We start from the raw sequence: 19,488 nt of genomic DNA on the forward strand, positions 1-19,488 counted from the left end.
GTGAAATCGAAGATATTATGTAGGTATTTATAGACTTTAAAATATACCTACATATATTATAACATATATTTTTATTATGTAGGCATATATATATTTTTTTATTTTTATTTTTTTTCATATATATATTTTTTAAAATTTTATTTATTTATTCATGAGAGACAGAGAGAGGCAGAGACATAGGCAGAAGGAGAAGCAGTCTTCCTGTGGGGAGCCTGATAAGGGACTTGATGCCAGGACCCTGGGATCAGGACCTGAGCCAAAGGTAACCACTCAACCACTGAGACACCCAGGTGCCCCGTAAGTATATTTATATATATATTTCTGCCCATGAGAGGAAGAGAATTTTTTAATTAAAAACATTTTTTTTAATAATAACATTTTCTTAATTGGGACTCAAAACAGTTGCAAATATTCATTCATTAAAACCATTTATCCTTCCTAAGGTCATGCAAAAATGGATTTGGCTCTGACCTTTGACATCTTCTCTCTGACTTTAAATGAAGAACTGCTTATGAGAGTCCCTCCTACCCCCACTCAAGGTCAGTTCCTGAACTCAATTCTTCTGGACTCTTCAGTGACATTAGCCATAAATCTAATTAGCAATTCTATTCCAATCCCAAAGCAGCTTTCTAAACTCCTTTTTTCAGTGATTAATTTATATATTTACATAATAAAAACAGCTGTGTAAAGTCAAAGAAAATATAAAAGTAATTTAAATATGTAGGCAGCAAATCCTGTTTGGCCACAGCATATTTACAACTACAGGAAGTTATAAAGCACATCCTCTGGTAAATCCACACATTTCTGTGACAAATATAATACAAAAAATATTTAAATCATTTATAGTTTCAGAATACAGATATAATTTTTTGTTCATCAGACTTGCTTTTCTATTTCCATCCTCTCTCTCTCTCTCTCTCTCTCTTTTTTAAAGATTTTATTTATTCATTCATGAGAGACATAGAGAAAGAGAGAGGCAGAGACATAGGCAGAGGCAGAAGCAGGCTCCATGCAGGGAGCGTATGTGGGACATGATCCTGGGACTCCAGGATCACACCCAGGGCCAAAGGCAGGCCCTAAACCGATGAGCCACCCAGGGATCCCCTCCATCCTCTCTCTTAATAATAATTTATGGGGATCCCTGGGTGGCGCAGCGGTTTGGCGCCTGCCTTTGGCCCAGGGCGCGATCCTGGAGACCCGGGATCGAATCCCACGTCGGGCTCCCTGTGCATGGAGCCTGCTTCTCCCTCTGCCTCTGTCTCTGCCTCTCTCTCTCTCTGTATGACTATCATAAATAAATAAATAAATAAATAAATAAATAAATAAATAAATAAATAAAAATAATAATAATAATTTATGATATCTCATGAGGATGGTGACTCATAACACAATAATGTGCTAGGTAGGTAGAAAAATCCAATCTTAAAAAAAAAAATCCAATCTTTCACAAAGAAAACTTCATATATCCAAAATACATACTACACATATACACTGGAGTATATATTATAGTAACATTGCATAGACCTTATGGGAAAGTGCTCCAGGAGACCTGTGCTCAAATTCTGATGCTAACACTAGCCCAGGACTCATTTTTCTCAACTGTTTGATAACTGCTATTTTTCATTTTTTATTTTACCTTTAAAATTTTTGGAAATAATCTAAAGCATACAGAAAAGGTATAAGTACAGCACAAAAACTTTTTTCCCCTGGGATCACTTGAGAGCAAACAGCAAATATGATGCCTTGTCATTCTCAAACACTTCCATGTATTTCCCACCAGCAAGAATATTCTAAATAGGTATAGCACAACCATCAAAATCAGGAAATTAATATCCATACATTACTATTACTTCAGATCTCATTCAGGTTTTACTACTTGTTCCAGAAATGTCCTTTGTGTAAAAACAAATTTACCATCTTAATCTTTTTTTTTTTTTAAGATTTTATTCATTTACTCATGAGAGAGACAGAGAGAGAGAGGCAGAGACACAGGCAGAGGGAGAAGGCTCCAGGCAGGAAGCCCAATGTGGGACTCGATCCAGGGACTCCAGGATCACACCCTGAGCCAAAGGCAGCCGCTTAACCGCTGAGTCACCCAGGCATCCCAACCATCTTAACCATTTTTAAATGTACACTTAGTTCAATTGAATTAATATATTCACATTGTTGTGCAACTATCACCATCAACTATCCTGACTTTTTCATCTTTCCAAATAAAACTCCATACCCATTAAACAATAACTCTCCAGTTTCTCCTTTCCCTGACCCCTGGCAACCACCATTCTACTTTTTGACTTTAGAAATGTGGCCACACTAGGTGCCTCATATAAATAGAATCATACAATGTTTGTCCTTTTGTGTCTGGCTTATTTCACTTAGCATACTGTCTTCAATGTTCATTCATGTTGTGGCATGTGTCAGGATTTCCTTTCTTCTTAAAGCTCAATACTATTCTATTGAATGTATTACTACATTTTGTTTATACATTCATCCATCAATGAACACTTAAGTTTTTCCCACAGTTTCGGTATTGTTAATAATGCTGCTATGAGCACTCGTGTACAAATATCTGTTCAAGTTCCTGCTTTCAATACTTTTGGGCATATACTCAGAAGTAGTATTGTTGGATCACATTATAATTCTGTTTAATTTTTTGAGGAACTGCTATAATGTTTTCAAGAGTACCTATACCATTTTACATTCCCACCAGCAATACACAGAGGTTCCAATTTCTCTCTTTTTTTTTCTTCCGATTTCTCTACATCATAACCACCACTTGTTACTTTCTGTTTCTTTTCTTTCTTTTTCTTTTTTTTTTTTTTTAAAGATTTTATTTATTTAGGGATGCCCGGTGGCTCAGTTGGTTAAGTGGCTATTTTTGGCTCAGGTCATGATCCCAGGGTCCTGGGAGGATTGAGCCCCACATCATGCTCCCTGCTTAGCAGAGAGTCTGCTTCTCCCTCTGCCTCTGGCTGCTGCTCCCCCTGCTTGTACCTGCTCTCTGTCAAATAAATAACATCTTTTTAAAATTTTATATATATATAAAAAGATGTTATTTATTTACTTTTTTGAGAGAGAGAGTGTGAGTGAGCACATAAGCAGAGGGAGAGCCAGAGGAAGAGGCTGAGGAAGAAAGAGAGAGAGAATCCCAAGCAGACTCTGTGCTGAGCACGGACCCTTCACACGGCTCAATCTCACTACCCTGAGATCATGACCTGAGCTGAAATCAAGAGTCTGATGCTTAACTGACTGACCCAGGCGCCCCTGTTGTGTTTATATATTTTTTTATAATAGCTATCCTAATAGGTATGAAGCAGTATCTCTTTATGGTTTTTTAGTTTTGTTTTTGTTTTTCATTGTGGTTTGCATTTGCATTTTGTCATGTCTTTTTAATCTCTTTCAATCTGGAATAATTCCCCAGTCTCTCCTTGACTTTCATGACCTTGATGATTTTTATTGTTGTTTTTCCCCCAAATGAATGGTGGCTGAAACAGAAGTTTACTTATCACTCCCATAAATTCCAAAACCAGTGTTCCTACTAGGTAGGACCTAGGTAGTGATTCAAGAGTCCAGGCTTCTTCCATCTTGTGTCTCTGTCATCTTCTTCTTTTTTTTTTTTTTTTTTTTTTTAAGATTTGTATTTATTTATTCATGAGAGACACACAGAGAGAGGCAGAGACACAGGCAGAGGGAAAAGCAAGCTTCCCACAAGAAGCCTGATGCAAGACTTGATCCCGGACCTTGGGATCACACCCTGAGCCAAAGGCAGATGCTCAACCTCTGAGCCACTCAGGCATCCTGTCTTTGTCACCTTCTTATGTGGTTTCCAAACGACGGTGAAATTTATGAAGATTAGAGATATGCTATTTTGTAGAATATCACTTGGTTTGGGTTTCTGTGATGTTTCCTCATGATTAGATGCAGATTATAGAATTTTAGCAGGAGTATAAAAGAAATGATTCTGTATTCTCATGCTTTCCTAACATGATTTTCATTTGTTTCATTATTGGTGACTTAAATTCAATTCCTTGATTAAGTCAGTGTCTGCTAGCCTTCTCCACTATAAAGTTACTCTTTTTCACTTTATAATTTTTATCTTAATTCTAATATAGTTAGCATACAGTGTTATATTAGTTTCAGATGTATTTACTAATAAATATTAACAAATATTTTGTGAGTAATACTTTGACACTATGTAAGTATGTAAGTGCCATATGAAATTATGCAAGTAGTAAACTATGGGGTATGTTAATAAAATTTCCTCAACAAACTTTCAATTTATTCACTTATTTTCATTAGTTTGGATTCATGGTTTTCTATTTTATTCAGTAAAATAAAAGAGTTATAAGTTAGAGTTATAAGTCAGAGTTATAAGTTATAATCTGCTACATTAATTTATTTTGATACTCAGATTATTCCAAATTTGGCTACTGGAAGTTCATTTAAGCTGGTTTCTTTTATCTTTTAATGTATTGTCCTCATTCTGTGAGGACTTCCTTACTTCCTACACCAACAAGATATTTCAGGCTCATCTTGTATTTTCTCTGCTTGAGCCTTAGAATCAGCAATTTCACCAAGGGGGCATTAGTTCTTTTTAAAAGAGGAAGGGCATTTAGGGGCACCTGGGTGGCTCAGTCAGTTGGGCATCTATCTGCCTATGGCTCAGGTCATGATCTCAAGGTCCTGGAATTGAGACCCACATTGGGCTCCCTGATCAGTGGGGAGTCTGCTTCTCCCTGTCCCTCTGCCCCTTATCCCTGATTATGCTCTTTCTCTTTCTCCCTCTCTCAAATAGGTAAATAAAATCTTTTTAAAAAATAAAATAGAAGAGCATTTAAAGCCAAGATCTAGGTACTCGGGGTATTTTTTGCTCTTGGAGTATGGTTGTTCCCAAGCCTCTCTTGGGTAGGCCTAAGGAATATATGTATTTATATCACATACATATACGTATGCATATATATAAATTAAAGTTGGCCGAATTGCCGCCCCCAAATACAATGCTTTGGTAGAAGGATTCCTTTTTTTTTTTTTTTTAAGATTTTATTTATTTATTCATGAGAGACACAGAGAGAGAGAGGCAGAGAGAGACACAGGCAGAGGAAGAAGCAGGCTCCATGCAGGGAGCCCGACATGGGACTCGATCCCGGGACTCCAGGATCAGGCCCTGGGCCGAAGGCAGGTGCCAAACTGCTGAGCCACCCAGGGATCCCCAGTAGAAGGATTCCTTTAAGCAAAAGGCACTTAAGAAACAGCAGGTGCAGAAAGGGTGCTGTGACCACCACCTTCCTTTTCTTCCTGAAAGCAGGAGATGAAACTCCCATGTGAAACATAAATGTGCCCTCCCTATACCAGGAGAAAAGGAACATTCTTATCACCAGAGATGGGGAGCTAGGGCTTTGAGAATTCTATACAAACACACCTTGCTTTTTTAAAAAAGATTTTATTTATTTATTTGTGAGACAGAGAGAAAGAGTGCACAGGAGTATTAGTGGGGGGAGGGATGAAAAGAGAAGGAGAGGAAGACTCCCTCGCTGAGCAGGGAGCCTGACTTTGGGCCTTGTTAAACTCCTGTGTGCCCTATTGTGGGCTTGGCTCCTAATGGGGCACCTGGCTGGCGACCGGGCAGCAGTTTACCCTTCATGCCCACACTGAACCCCTTCCTGGGGCACTAGGGTGCATGTCTGACATTGCCTCCACCTCCTCCTCTCTCTCAAGAGGCACCGAAGTCCTAACAGATCCTTGTTCCTACAGCTGATTGAACCTCAGGGCCCCAGTGGGGATGATGACATAAGGGCCCAGCTAACCTACCCTCTGGACATGAATGAAGAAGATCTTAGACAAGTTTTACAAGAGGAAAGAAATTCGGAAACTAGGTGCTGATTATGGACTCAATGCTCCTCTCCTCCACCAAGCTTTCATAAGCTTTAGAAATTATATCATGCAGTCTCATTCCCTGGATGTGGACATTTGCAAAATGATATTTGCTTCAGTGTACGTCATTGTGGATGGTACATTTCCATTTTTCTGGAGACCAGAGAGGTGACCTAAGAATACCATCCGGGCATCTGGGTGGCTCAGTTGATTATCTGCCTTCAGCTCAGATCATGATCCCAGGGTCCTGGGATCAAGCCCCAAGTCAGGTCTCTGCTCATTGGGGAGCCTGCTTCTCCCTCTCTCTCTGCTGCTCTGGTGCGCTCTCTCTCTCTCTCTCTCTCAGATAAATAAATAAAATCTTTAAAAAAAATAAGAATACCACCTAACTGGTACCTGGAAGCCAGAGCCATACAGTGAAAGATAATATTCCATTCAGGTCCTACAAACAGTGGAAAGACTTATCATGCAATCCCGAAATACTTGTCAGCAAAATCTGGATGTTTTGTGGCCCTTTAAAATGACTTGTGTATGAGATTGTTGAAGAGAGTGAAACTGCTGTCAGTATGTCACCAAATATTTGCTCTTTTTCTTGTTAATTTGGGAGGGCTGGGCAGAGTGAAGGTGGGAGGTGGGAAAGGGCATATATGGTAACTTACCATTAATAAAGGTTGCCATACTTCATTGTAAAAAACAGAAACAAAAAACAGACCTTGCTAAAATAAAATAATTCTTATCAGGGCACCCGTGGAGTGGGAGGAAGGAGGGAGGAAGGTATGACTCTTGATCTGGGGGTTGTGAATTTGAACCCCATGTTGGATGTAGAGATTCCAAAAATAAATAAATAAGCTTTAAAAAATACATAAATAGGGCAGCCCCAGTGGCGCAGCGGTTTAGCACCACCTGCAGGGCGTGATCCTGGAGACCTGGGATCGAGTCCCACATCAGGCTCCCTGCATGGGTGCCTGCTTCTCCCTCTGCCTGTGTTTCTGCCTCTCTCTCTAGCTGTGTCTCTATGAATAAATAAATAAAATCTTAAAAAAAATACATAAATAGAGGCACTGGGGTGGCTCGGTTGGGCGTCTGCCTTCAGCCAAGGTCATGACTCCAGGGTCCTGGTATCCAGGCTTGCATCAGGCTCCCTGCTCAGTAGGGAATCTACTTCTCCTTCTTCCTCTGCCTGCTGCTCCCCCTGCTTGTGCTTTCTTTCTCTCTCTCACTCATTTTTTCTTTCTCAAATAAACAAACAAAATCTTTTTAAAAAATAAAAAATAAAGTAACTCCTATCTTCCTGTATATTTTTGTTTCTCTTCCACAATTGCCTCTCTTTGTTCAAATTAATATATAAGCCCTTAGATTTTTGTTACTTCTTTGGGTCTTCATTTACTGCTAAAGGCTCCCATGTTATGTAAAACTTATGTTAAATAAATTTTTTGCTTTTCTCCTGCTAATCTGTCTTAAATCCATTTAATTCTCAGGCTCAGCCAGAGATGTGAAGAGGGTAACATTTTTGCCTCCCTTTCATATACATGCGCATGCAAGTACACAGGTCTCTCTGTCTTTCCTTCCTTCCTCTCTTTCTCCCTTTCCCCCTCTCTTTATCCCTTTCTCTCTCTCTCTCTCTTTTTAAAATATTTTATTTATTTATTCATGAGAGACACAGAGAGAAGCAGAGACACAGGCAGAGGGAGAAGCAGGCTTCTTGCAGGGAGCCCGATGTGGGACTTGATTCCGGATCCCAGGATCATGCCCTGAGCCAAAGGGAGACGCTCAACCATCATGCCACCCAGGAGTCCCATCTCTCTTTCTTTTCTTTCTTGAGTAATCACTACCCCTAACATGGGGCTGGAACTCATGACCCTGAGATCGAGTCACATCTCTCCCACTGAGCTAGCCAGGTGCTCCTGTCTATATTTATTTTCATACTATCTCTGTGTATTGACACCCACAAGGACCAATAGATATCACAATTCTAACCCAGCACTGCAGAGTTTATTTTAGTTTTTTCCTTCCATATTTGTAACTGAAGAGGCTCTTCTTCTCACCTTACTGGGGCTCTGACATTTTATGACAGTCCCATTCCTATACTGATGTCCTTCTTAACCTTCTTGAGCTATGCTGTGCTGGCCTAACCCCTAAACATGCAAGACTGTCCTGTCATTGAGTGTCTTCCTTAATCTGCTTAGGATCCAATGCCTTACACTGGACCTTCCTCCTACAGAGATGCCTTCCTCATCCACTTTCTCACAGTACTCAATTTTCTTTCCCATAATTTTGAGGTAGTGATATCCTTTCTCTTATCCTAGGCTGATGACCCATCTGTGTTCTACAGCCTGTTTTCTCCCAGATTCTTTGAAAGTCTGCTGAAAGCTTCCTGTCTTTCTTTTAATTTCAACTCTGGATTATCATTAGTTCTTTCCTTTAAGCAGAAACATGGTCAAGTTTTCCCTTCTTAGAAACAAAATAAACCCTCCTGTGAGCATGGGGATGATGAGTATCAAAAAATATGTAACACATGCAAAATTTTTGATCCAATAATTCTAAAAATCACTTATTAATTTATCAAATATTTATGAGCACCCATGTGCCAGGCAATATTAATAAAATCGTAAACAGAAGTAGATATAATCCCTGTTTTCATGGACCTTATTTAGAGAAACAAATATCAGGGTACCTGGGCTCAATCACTAAAGCATGCAACTCTTGATCTCAGGGTTCTGAGTCCAAGCCCCATGTTGGGTGTGGAGCTTAATTGAAAGAAAAGGAAGAGAGATCCCTGGGTGGCTTGGCGGCGGTTAAGCACCTGCCTTTGGCCCGGGGCATGATTCTGGAGTCCCCTGATCGAGTCCCACATCGGGTTCCCTGTGTGGAGCCTGCTTCTCCCTCTGTCTGTGTCTCTGCCTTTCTCTCTCTCTCTCTCTCATGAATAAATAAAATCTTAAAAAAAAAAAAAAGATCTTAAAAAGAGACATTTAAACAAAAGAGACACATATCAATCAGATAATCATGCTAATGAATGCATTATTGCAAATTGAGAACTTAATGATAAAAGGAAATGTTGTGTACTTTATATTTGTTGGTCTGTATTCCAAACTCTATGTATTAATTTAATCACATAAAATTACTTATTATATGCAATATAATATGTATATAGTTTTATTTTGTCCATCACTATTTTACCCATTTGTACATAATGAAATTTAGGCAGAGACAGGTTAAGTAACTTGTTCAAGGTCACACAGCTAATAAGTAGAGCTGGAATTCAAACCCAGATAGTGTGGTTCCTGTCTCTAACCATTATACTAAGGTGCTTCTCACAGTAGCTCTGAAGAAAAGAAACAGGTGTCTGTGAGAACATCTAAGAACAAAAACTGATTTAATGTTTGTTTGTTTATTTATTTATTTATTTATTTATTTATTTATTTATTTATTTATTTTAAAGTAATCTCTACACCCAACATTGGGCTCAAACCCAGAACCCAAGATCAAGAGCCGCACTCTCTTCCAGCTGAGCCAGCCAGGGGCCCCATAAAGAAAACTGATTTAGACAGAAGCTTTCTGAGGAAGTATTTCTTTCTTTTTTTTTTTTTTTTTAAGATTTTTTATTTATTTGTTCATAGAGATGCAGAGAGAGAGGCAGAGACACAGGCAGAGGGAGAAGCAGGCTCCACTCAGCCCGACATGGGACTCGATCCAGGGTCTCCAGGATCACGCCCTGGGCTGCAGGTGGCGCTAAACCGCTGCGCCACCGGGGCTGCCTGAGGAAGTATTTCTTAAGCCTAGACCCGAAAGTTTAAGTAGGAATTAACTCTGGAGAGTGGATGGTGGTAATAGGAGAAATGATCATTCAAGCCTGAGGATATCATGTGCAAAGTCTCTGAGGCAAGATGGAACACGGCACAGTGAAGAAACTGAAACACCAGTGTAGCTACATTGTAAGAATCATGGGGAAAGTGGGGTATTATGTGGCTAAAAATGTAGCCCAGGCCCAAATGAAAGGGTCTTTTAGGCCCTTAAGGATTTTGTTTTTCATCCCTAAAGCAAGAGAAAGTCATGGAGAGGAGGGCTCAGAAACCAGGGATCAGTTTCCCTTTGAAAAAATTACTCTTACTGCACTTTAGACAATGAATTGCAAAGGAGTCACAAGTGCAGGTGGAGGTGAAGGTGGTGGTATCTTGAGGGTGGTGAGTTGATTTACCATGTGACAATGGAAATAGAGACAAATGGAGGGATTTGAAGAAATGTTAAAAGTCAAATTGAGGGGCACCTGGGTGGCTCAGTGGTTGAGCATCTGCCTTTGGCTCAGGTCATGATCCTGAGTCCTGGGATCTAGTCCCATATCAGGTTCCCCATGGGGATCCTGCTTCTCCCTCTGCCTATGTCTCTGCCTCTCTCTGTGTGTCTCTCATGAATAAATAACTAAAATATTTTTTTTAAAAAAAGAGGTCAAATTGACAGGACTGGGTAATAGGTTGGATATGAGGGGCAAGAAGTTGTAGGTTTTAAGGTTGACCCCTTCCTATAGCCAATCTATTAGTAAAATCAGTTAACTTAACTCCTAAATGTTTTTCTTTCTAGTGCAACTAAGTGAATAAATAACAGCATTTTTTGAAAATCTTCATTTATTTGAGAGTGTGAGCAGGAGGGAGAGGAAAAGGGAGAGAGAATATGAAGCAGACTCTGGCCTGACCCAGGGTTCAGTCTCATCACTGTGAGATCATGATCTGAGCCAAAAACCAGGAGTCAGATACTCAACTGATTGAGCCACCCAGACACCCCAGTGACAACATTCACTGAGGTAGGGACTGTGGAAGAAGATGAAGAGGTTGAGGGAGAAGATTATTGAGTCTTGGGCATGCTCAATTTGAGGTGCCTTTGAGACATTCATGTGGAGATATTAAATAGGCAGTTGTCAAGATGGATCTAGGCTTCAAAAGTTAGACCTGGGCTGAAACTACACACTTAGAAATTATCACTGCATTCATGGCAAGTAAAGCTGTAACACGGATGAGTTTGCCTAGGGGCAAAGAAAATGGATTGAGAAGATAAGGGGTCTAGAGTCAGTATTTGAGAAAATCTAACATTAAATAAGAGTGAGGGGTTCAGGAAAGGGCTAGCTTAGTAGGCCTGGATGGCTTAAACCCCGCACATTCCAAAGAAATGCCTGTCTTTAATCAAACTGGTGCTTCACTGACTCCTAGGAGATAGTATCTGAGTCCTTGGAATACTCTGTGTAATGAGAGTGTTTTGTATGCCTGAGGCCCAGGCCATGTTGTACCAGTTTCCCCTCTATAGGCTGGAGACCAAGTAGCTGGGATCAGTTAGGCACGTGCTCCATGCTTACATGGCAGCTCCCCAATAAAAACCCTGTACACCAAGGCTTGGGTGAGTTTCCCCATTTGGCAACCTGTGTGTTGTCACACGTCACTGCTGGGAGAATTAATGCCTGTGCAATTCCACTGGGAGGGGATACCTAGAACCCTATGTCTTTTGCCTCCTGGACTTTACTCCATGTACCTTTTCCCTCTGGTGATTTTAATCTGTATCATTTCACTGTAATAAACCATAACCATGAGTATAATAGCTTTTCTGAGTCCTGTGAATTCTTCTTGTCTGGTCTTGGGAACCCCTGACAATGTCTGCAAGAGAAACAGCAGGGGAGCCCGGGTGGCTCAGCGGTTTAGCACCACCTTTGGTCCAGGGTGTGATCCTGGAGACCCAAGATCGAGTCCTATATCGGGCTCCCTGCATGGAGCCTGCTTCTCCTTCTGCCTGTGTCTCTGCCTCTCTCTCTCCCTCTCTGTCTTTCATGAATAAATAAATAAAATCTTTAAAAAAAAAAAAAAGAAAGAGAAACAGCAGTCTAAGAGGTAGTAGGAAAACCAAGAGAGTGGAGTGTCATGAAAGCCAAGGAAGTTAAGTGATTCCAGATGATGAATGGCCAACAGTGTTAAACCCCACGGAAGATGAATAAGCTTAGGCACTAAACTATGTCTGCTGGATTTCAAAACGTGGAGGTCACTGATGACTTTACCAAGAGGTGTTTTGGTTGTGATAGTGGAAGCCAGGCCACGGTGGACTGAGGGATGATGCTCTGTAAGGAGAGATTTTTGGAGAAACAAATTGAAATTTGAAGAAAAGAATGCATGTTAATTCCACCTTATTTATAGTAGCAAAATACATTTAAAAACAATCTAGTTATCTGATAACCTAAAAGGAAGCCTTCAAATTTATTTACTAAAAACTTTTATAGGGGCAGCCCAGGTGGCTCAGTGGTTTAGCGCCACCTTTGGCCCAGGGCGTGATCCTGGAGACTCGGGATCGAGTCCCACATCGGGATCCCTGCATGGAGCCTGCTTCTCCCTCTGCCTGTGTCCCTGCCTCTCTCTCTGTGTCTCTCATGAATAAATAAATAAAATATATATAAAAAAAAGACTTTTATAGTGGGTATACTTGTTGAATCAGTGATTCTATTTTTAGGTACATTCAAGAGAAATAATTCTAGACATGCAAAGATTTATTCATCATAATGTTTATCACAGTATTGTTAAAATAGAAAAATGAAAACCTTATTGTGTAACAACAGCTAATACATTATGGTAAACTCAAGTGATGTCTCTTTATTGTCTAATTTGGGATGTATCTTACTGGATGCAAGAATTAGAGATAATGTGGGGCACCTGGGTGGCTCAGGAGTTGAGCATCTGCTTTTGGCTTAGGGTATGATCCTGGAGTCCTGGGATTGAGTCCCACATCAGGCTTCCTGTGAGGAGCCTGCTTCTCCCTCAGCCTACGTCTTTGCCTGTGTGTGTCTCTCATGAATAAATACATAAAATCTCAAAAAAAAAAAAAGAGATAATGTATGTGAAAGTACTTTGTAAATTGTAAACTCCTGTTTCAATGTCATGTTTATTACTAAGATTACTAATGTGCTGCTGGAAGGCCTTAGAAATACAGAAAAAACAAGAGTTAGCAATTAGGCTCAACTCTGCCATCATTTCCTTTTAGTTGGTACTAGTACTTCTCAACTCAGACAACATAGAACCTGGAATTTGAAGTGTACTTTAAACAACATCATAAAATGCTGATGGTGAACTTCATTTTTTCATTATCTATGATTTTCATTATATTAAGCCTTCTGAGTACATAATTTACAGATCTGTGCTGATGGTTATATCCTCTACTTTAATCCATCTAATGACTTGACAAAAATACCAATACCAGTCATACGTATATATAGGAGTTCTACAATTTTGTTTGTGAATAGCTGTTTATTTTAATTAATTAATTAATTAATTAATTAATTAATGAGAGACACACACACAGAGAAGCAGAGACATAGGCAGAGGGAGAAGCAGACTCCCCGCAGGGAGCCAATGAGGGACTTGATCCCAGGTTCCAGGATCATGCCCTGAACCAAAGGCTCAATCACCAAACCACCCAGGCATCCCTGTTAATAGCTATTTAAAGATAGCTTTAAAAAATTTTTTTTCTTTTAAGTAATTTCTACACCCAACGTGGGGCTCAAACTCACAGCCTGAGATCAAGTAGCATGCTCCACCAACTCAGCCAGCCAGGCATTCCAAAAGAATCCTGAATTATAACTTAGTCTTACTTAGATAATAAAGGATTTAAAAGCAAAGTGTAACTTGCTATTAGATCTGTCATGCTGATTTTTAAAAGCATGTGATCTTATAGATTATTTATAAAATGTGAGAAGTGTTAAATATTCTCTTAAATTATACATAAGTCACACTAACGTGCCTTTCATTAAATAAAAGGCAACATTTTAGATACAGGGAATTTTAATTCGCATAGTTAAGACTGAAAAGATAAACTGGGGACACCTGGATGGTTCAGTGGTTGAGCGTCTGCTTTTGGCTTGGGTTGTGATCCTGGTAAAGGGATCAAGTCCCACATCGGGCTCCCTGTGAGGAGCCTACTTCTCCTGTCTATGTCTCTGCTTCTCTCTGTGTCTCTCAGGAATAAATAAATAAATTAAAAAAAAAGATAAACGGGACATTACTACCTTATCTTCAGCTCTTAAACAGCCTAATGAACACTGATAGAAAGATGAGTCTTGCTCAGTTCTATGAGGCAGTGAAGATATTTCCTCAGTATTTAAATATATTAATATAGCCAGCTATGTAAATCTAAAAAAGCAATCTCCTATAAGGTTTGAGATGGCATTCACCATCTTTGTAAAAAGTTGAACATATTACTAATCAAGTCTTTATATCTTTAGAAGGGAAAACAGTGCTAGCACTTGCTGATTTGAATTGCTACCAAAATTTAAAAAGCTGATTGTATTAATTTAACCATAAGCCAGTTTTATTTAAATCAGAACTAACAAAAATATTGCTAGCCATTCAAGATCAGAATTCTACTGTATGAAGTCAATTTTTTTGTAAGCTCTACCCCCAACATGGGGCTTGAACTCAGAAACCCAAGATCAAGAGTTACATGCTCTATAGACTAAGCCAGCCAGGTGTCCCTGCATGAGGTCAATTTAAGTATGTACTCTTAAAAGAAGTTAAGACATTTTTTAAAAAAAAGATTTTATGATTTTATTTTATTTATTCATGAGAGACACAGAGAGGCAGAGACATAGAGAAGCAGGCTCCATGCAGGGAGCCCGATGTGGGATTCGATCCCTGGACCCAGGATCACACCCTGAGCCAAAGGCAGTTGTTCTACCGCTGAGCCACCCAGGCATCCCGACACTTCTGTTTTGTAAGAAATAAGGCAGTGGCCAACTATTTAATACTCATTAATAGCTTTTTTTTAGCCTTCTTAATGCTAGCCAATTATTTTTGTTTCAGGTATGTACTACTTTGGGATACTCTATACCTCTCCTCAGGTGATCCTTTGTTCTGTTGGTGTCAGTGAATCCAGGGGCCTGACTGGTCTTCTACCCAAATAAACTATGAGGATTATTGTGCTGGTCTTCCTTTTCCTCAGTGTGGCACTGGACTCACTTCTGGATTAAAAATCTTGTTCTTCTCAATATCACCCCTTTTTATTTCCTCTTTCAACAATCGTGTTAGGAAGGTTCCTGCTCTGAAGCTGGACATCCCACTAAGTCCAAGGTGCATGTGCCTATGAATCTATGTTGAGAAGTGAACTTTAAATCACAAAATTCCACCTTCAAGACTTGTTGGCTTTGCTCACTCATGAGAATAAGTATGACATTCAAGAAATGCCCCAAATCTCAAGGACAGTTCAGCATTCCTCTGCTGGCGCCCAGGCACTCTTCTGCTCCTTCTGTTGACCATGTTTGCTCTGCCCCAGAGCTGTAGAACCTGCCCTTACAAGTCTTCATGCTCCTCTTGGGCTGCTGTCTTATCACAAACCTCCTGTGCCCAGCCATGGATTATGCTCTCACCATCATTCACCTTTTTTTTTTTTTGAGATTTATTTATTTATTTATTTATTTATTTATTCATTCATTCATTCATTCATTCATTCATTCATTCATGATAGAGAGAGAGAGAGAGAGAGAGAGGCAGAGACACAGGCAGAGGGAGAAGCAGCCTCCATGGGACTCCAGGATTGTGCCCTAGGACAAAGGCAGGCGCTAAACCGCTGAGCCACCCAGGGATCCCCATCGTTCACCTATCTAACATCATTCACTTCTAGTGCTCTTCCTCTTTTCTGGACAACTGGAAAGTTCCTTCCGCTTCTGGTTACCAAGAATTTCAGGGGAGGTTTTCTGTATGGCAGAGCTGCCAGGCACCTACAGATAGCTCTCCTTTATTTCAGAATTGTTTTTCTCATAATGCTCGTGCAAGAGGGTCAGAAGTAAAAAGTAGCCTTGGCCAGGGGAATAGCTGGACACAACCTCTACTTATATCCACTGATAAGTTTAGCACATAGCATAATTTCTCTTTTTGAGATTTTTCTCTGAGGTACCTGTTTCTCCCTCTAGTTCAGTCCCTTTAGGGAACTCTGAGTCTACTTTTACATTCATTTTAGGTTTACTGTAATGTGCCAGGTACTGTAAGTACTCTACAAGTGTTTGTCCAACAACCTTAAGGTAGGTCCTACTAGGATCAAACACCTTTTTACAATTGAGGAAACTAAGGCAAGTTAACTAAGTTATCATACAGCTAGTAGGCGGAGGAACGAGGCTTCAAATCAGGCATTTTGCCTCCAGGGTATATATTCAGCCTCTATGCTATGCATTCTCCATCTGACAGATTCGTATATATGGTGTCTCAGCCTCATGAATGATTTCAGTTTTTCCCCTAAGACTTCTGAGCTACTATTGCAAATCAAGGACATACCCGGGTGTCTGTCTGCTGGTTTATTTATTTAAAGACTTTATTTATTCATGAGAGACAGAATGTGGCAGAGACACAGGCAGAGGGAGAAGCAGGCTCCTCACAAGGAGCCCGATGTGGGACTTGATCCTGGGACTCTGGGATCACACCCTAAGCTGAAGGCAGATGCTCAACCACTGAGCCACCCAGGCGTCCCGGTTTATTTATTTTTAAAATAAGCTCTACACCCAACATGGGGCTTGAACTCACAACCCCAAGATCAAGAGTCACACGCTGAGCCAGCCAGGTGTCTCAAGATGTACCTGGGCATATTTAAATGTCCCCAAATATTGTGTGACAGTTTAATTCCAGGGATTGCCATTTCAGAGCACACAGTAAATTTCACAAAGGGTAATTTCTAGAAAATTATGTAGTTTTCAAAAACACTTTCATACTAGCTCTTAATAAATAAAGGCAAGTGATAGGCATCAAAAGGTTAAGAAAAAATTCAAGGAAGCAAAACTTTTGGTTGAGAGATTCAGCCCCATTATTTATTTAAAATGAATTTGGAGAAAATTCTTTATTTGCTCTTTATTATATATACTCAGTATTTTTCACCATTTGCACATATACCATGGAGGTCCAAAAACCCAGTATTCTTTGACTATTATTCTAGTAACAGCCTAACTGGTCTTTCTTCTGCTCTGAACCCCGACATGTGATCCCTCTAGGAAGCAGTCATAGTGACTCTTCACTACTTTGAGTCTTTGCTCAAAACTCATCCAAGCCTTCCCATCCCACTCAGCATCTTAAAACTAGGTTAGGAGTAGTCCTTGGATGCTCCAGCAGAGGAAATTTTTCCAATGGGTACAAGTTAAGGATAGATTTTTTTTTTGTTTTAAGACTTTGTTTATTTGATAGAAAGCATAGAGAGAGAGAACAAGCAGAAGCTGGGGGCAAAGGGATAGGGAGAAGCAGGCTCCCTGCTGAGCAAGGAGCCTGACATGGGGCTCAATCCCAGGACCTTGGGATCATGACCTGAGCCCAAGGCAGATGCTTAACCAACTGAGCCAGGTGCCCCAAGTTAAGAATAGTTTTAAGAGAATTAGTCACACATATATATAAATAAATATGTACAGACACATTTTTAATGCATTTTAAAATACATCTATAAAAATGAAAAATGGAATCGACACCACACCCTGTCTCTTCATAGAAATGTTATACACATCCAGATTTACATGAACTAATTGAAAAATAAAACTATCAGCCATCTCATTAAGACATTCCCAGTAACAACTTATTTTTTTCCGTGTTTAACAAAATACATTAAAAAAATTTTTTTTAGAGAGCACTTGAGTTGGCAGGGGGAGGGACAGAGGGAGAGAAAGAATCTGAAGCGGACTCCCACTGAGCCCTGGGCCCAGCCTGAGGCTGGATCTCAACCCTTGAATTCATGACCTGAACCAAAGTCAAGTGATGGAGGCTAGTGGACAAGCCACCCAGGCGCCCCCAAGATATATTTTTTGATGGATGTTGGTGCTTAAACTGCATGGTGGTGTTTGTTAAACCACTTTAGTGTTTACTTTTCCACTGGGTAGATTTTTTTTTTTTAAAGATTTTATTTATTTATTCATGATAGACACAGAGAGAGAGAGGCAGAGACACAAGCAGAGGGAGAAGCAGGCTCCATGCACGGGCACGGGGAGCCCGACGTGGGATTCGATCCCGGGTCTCCATGATCGCGCCCTGGGTCAAAGGCAGGCGCTAAACCGCTGCGCCACCCAGGGATCCCTCCACTGGGTAGATTTAAAAGTAATTTAACAATTTTAAAATGTCAGTGTTCCAAAATGTCAGTAACTGCACTCTTGGCAACTAACATGCATGAGGAAATATTTCAGAGTCAACTACTTACAGAGGTTTGAGAAAATAATTTGTCAAAGTTGTTCTCAAGGGCACAGAAGTTTAAAAATTTGAGGATCATTTCTGTCTATGACCTGGCCCCCTTAATTTTCTTATCTCATGTTCTACTACTGTCTCCCTTGTTCAAACCACTCAAGGCCCACTGACTCCTCCCTGTTCCTCTAACAAGCCAAGAATCCCTGTCTGCCTCAGATCATTTGTACTTACTGTTTGTTCCTCTGCCTGGTACACTCTTCTGCAAGAACCCACAAGTATTGTTCATCTATCAGCAGAGGCCTTCCTCAGTCATCTCTTATTTCTTTTACTCTTATTTGGTCTTCATAGTATTTATCACTCCCTGGCATAAATTTACTGTCAATTTACCGTCAATCTCCGTTAGACTGCAAGTTCCTTGAAGGCACAGATCTCCTTTGCTTTCTGCTGTAATCTCTGAAAACACTCCCCAATACATAGTTAAGAGGTCGGTATTTTTGAGCCAGGAGATAAAAAAAAAATGTTTCGAGGTGGTTTACTTTAAGGACTTGTACGAGCTCAAAGAGTTAACAGTTCCTTGGGGACACTGTCAGAAGGCGAAAGCACTTCATGATCCCAACATTAAAACAGCCGCTGCTCCACATAAACCTCCCCAGTACTTGTTTTCAAATAAAGACAAACCTTTCTGAAAGCGCCTATTGCCGATATTACTAGGGCATTTGGAAGCCCCCCCCCTCCCCCAAGACACTTAAGTGAGACTCTCAGGACCTGATACCGGTGCACCACGGAATCCGCCGAAGCGACTTTTCAACATCCACCAGCCCTCCCCCACAACCCTCACTTCCTGATTGCAGGTCTGGGGTGTGGCCCTGGCATCTCTGCTTTGAGCAAGCTCCTCAGGGGACGCCTGGGTGGCTCAGGGCGGGATCCTGGGGTCCAGGATCCAGTCCCCATGGGGCTCCTTGGGGGAAGCCTGCTTCTCCCCCTGCCCGTGTCTCTGCCTCTCTCTCTGTGCGTCTCAAGAATAAGTAAAATCCTAAAGAAAAAGCTCCTCAGTAGGTTTTCTGACACGCAGCAACGTCTGAGAATCAACCACCTCAAGAAGCTAAAAATAGCTGTTAAAGAGTTTCTTCCTCACGGGATCTTTTCAGCCGGTTTCTGCTGGCAGGCCTCCAGAGGAAGGCCCCTCTTCACGACTCCCCATGGCACAACCACCCAAAGGAACGCAGCCGGCACAGGCACGGAGCCCCAGGAGGGGCGCGCCTCGGAGCCGGCGGGCTGCGGCGTCCGACCGTGCGACGAGCGAGGTGCGCGCCGAGACGCGCCCGCCCCCGGGGACGGCGCCCCCCGGGAGTCGCCGGCTCGAGCGGTCCGGGCCTCCCCGCCTCCTACCCTTTCCCGCTTTTCGCCCCGCACCACCGCCGCGTCCGGGTTCACAACCACTGCCGCCGACTAAGCG

This window comes from Canis lupus, chromosome 12 (genome assembly GCF_048164855.1).
Source record: "Canis lupus baileyi chromosome 12, mCanLup2.hap1, whole genome shotgun sequence".
NCBI lineage: Eukaryota > Metazoa > Chordata > Mammalia > Carnivora > Canidae > Canis > Canis lupus.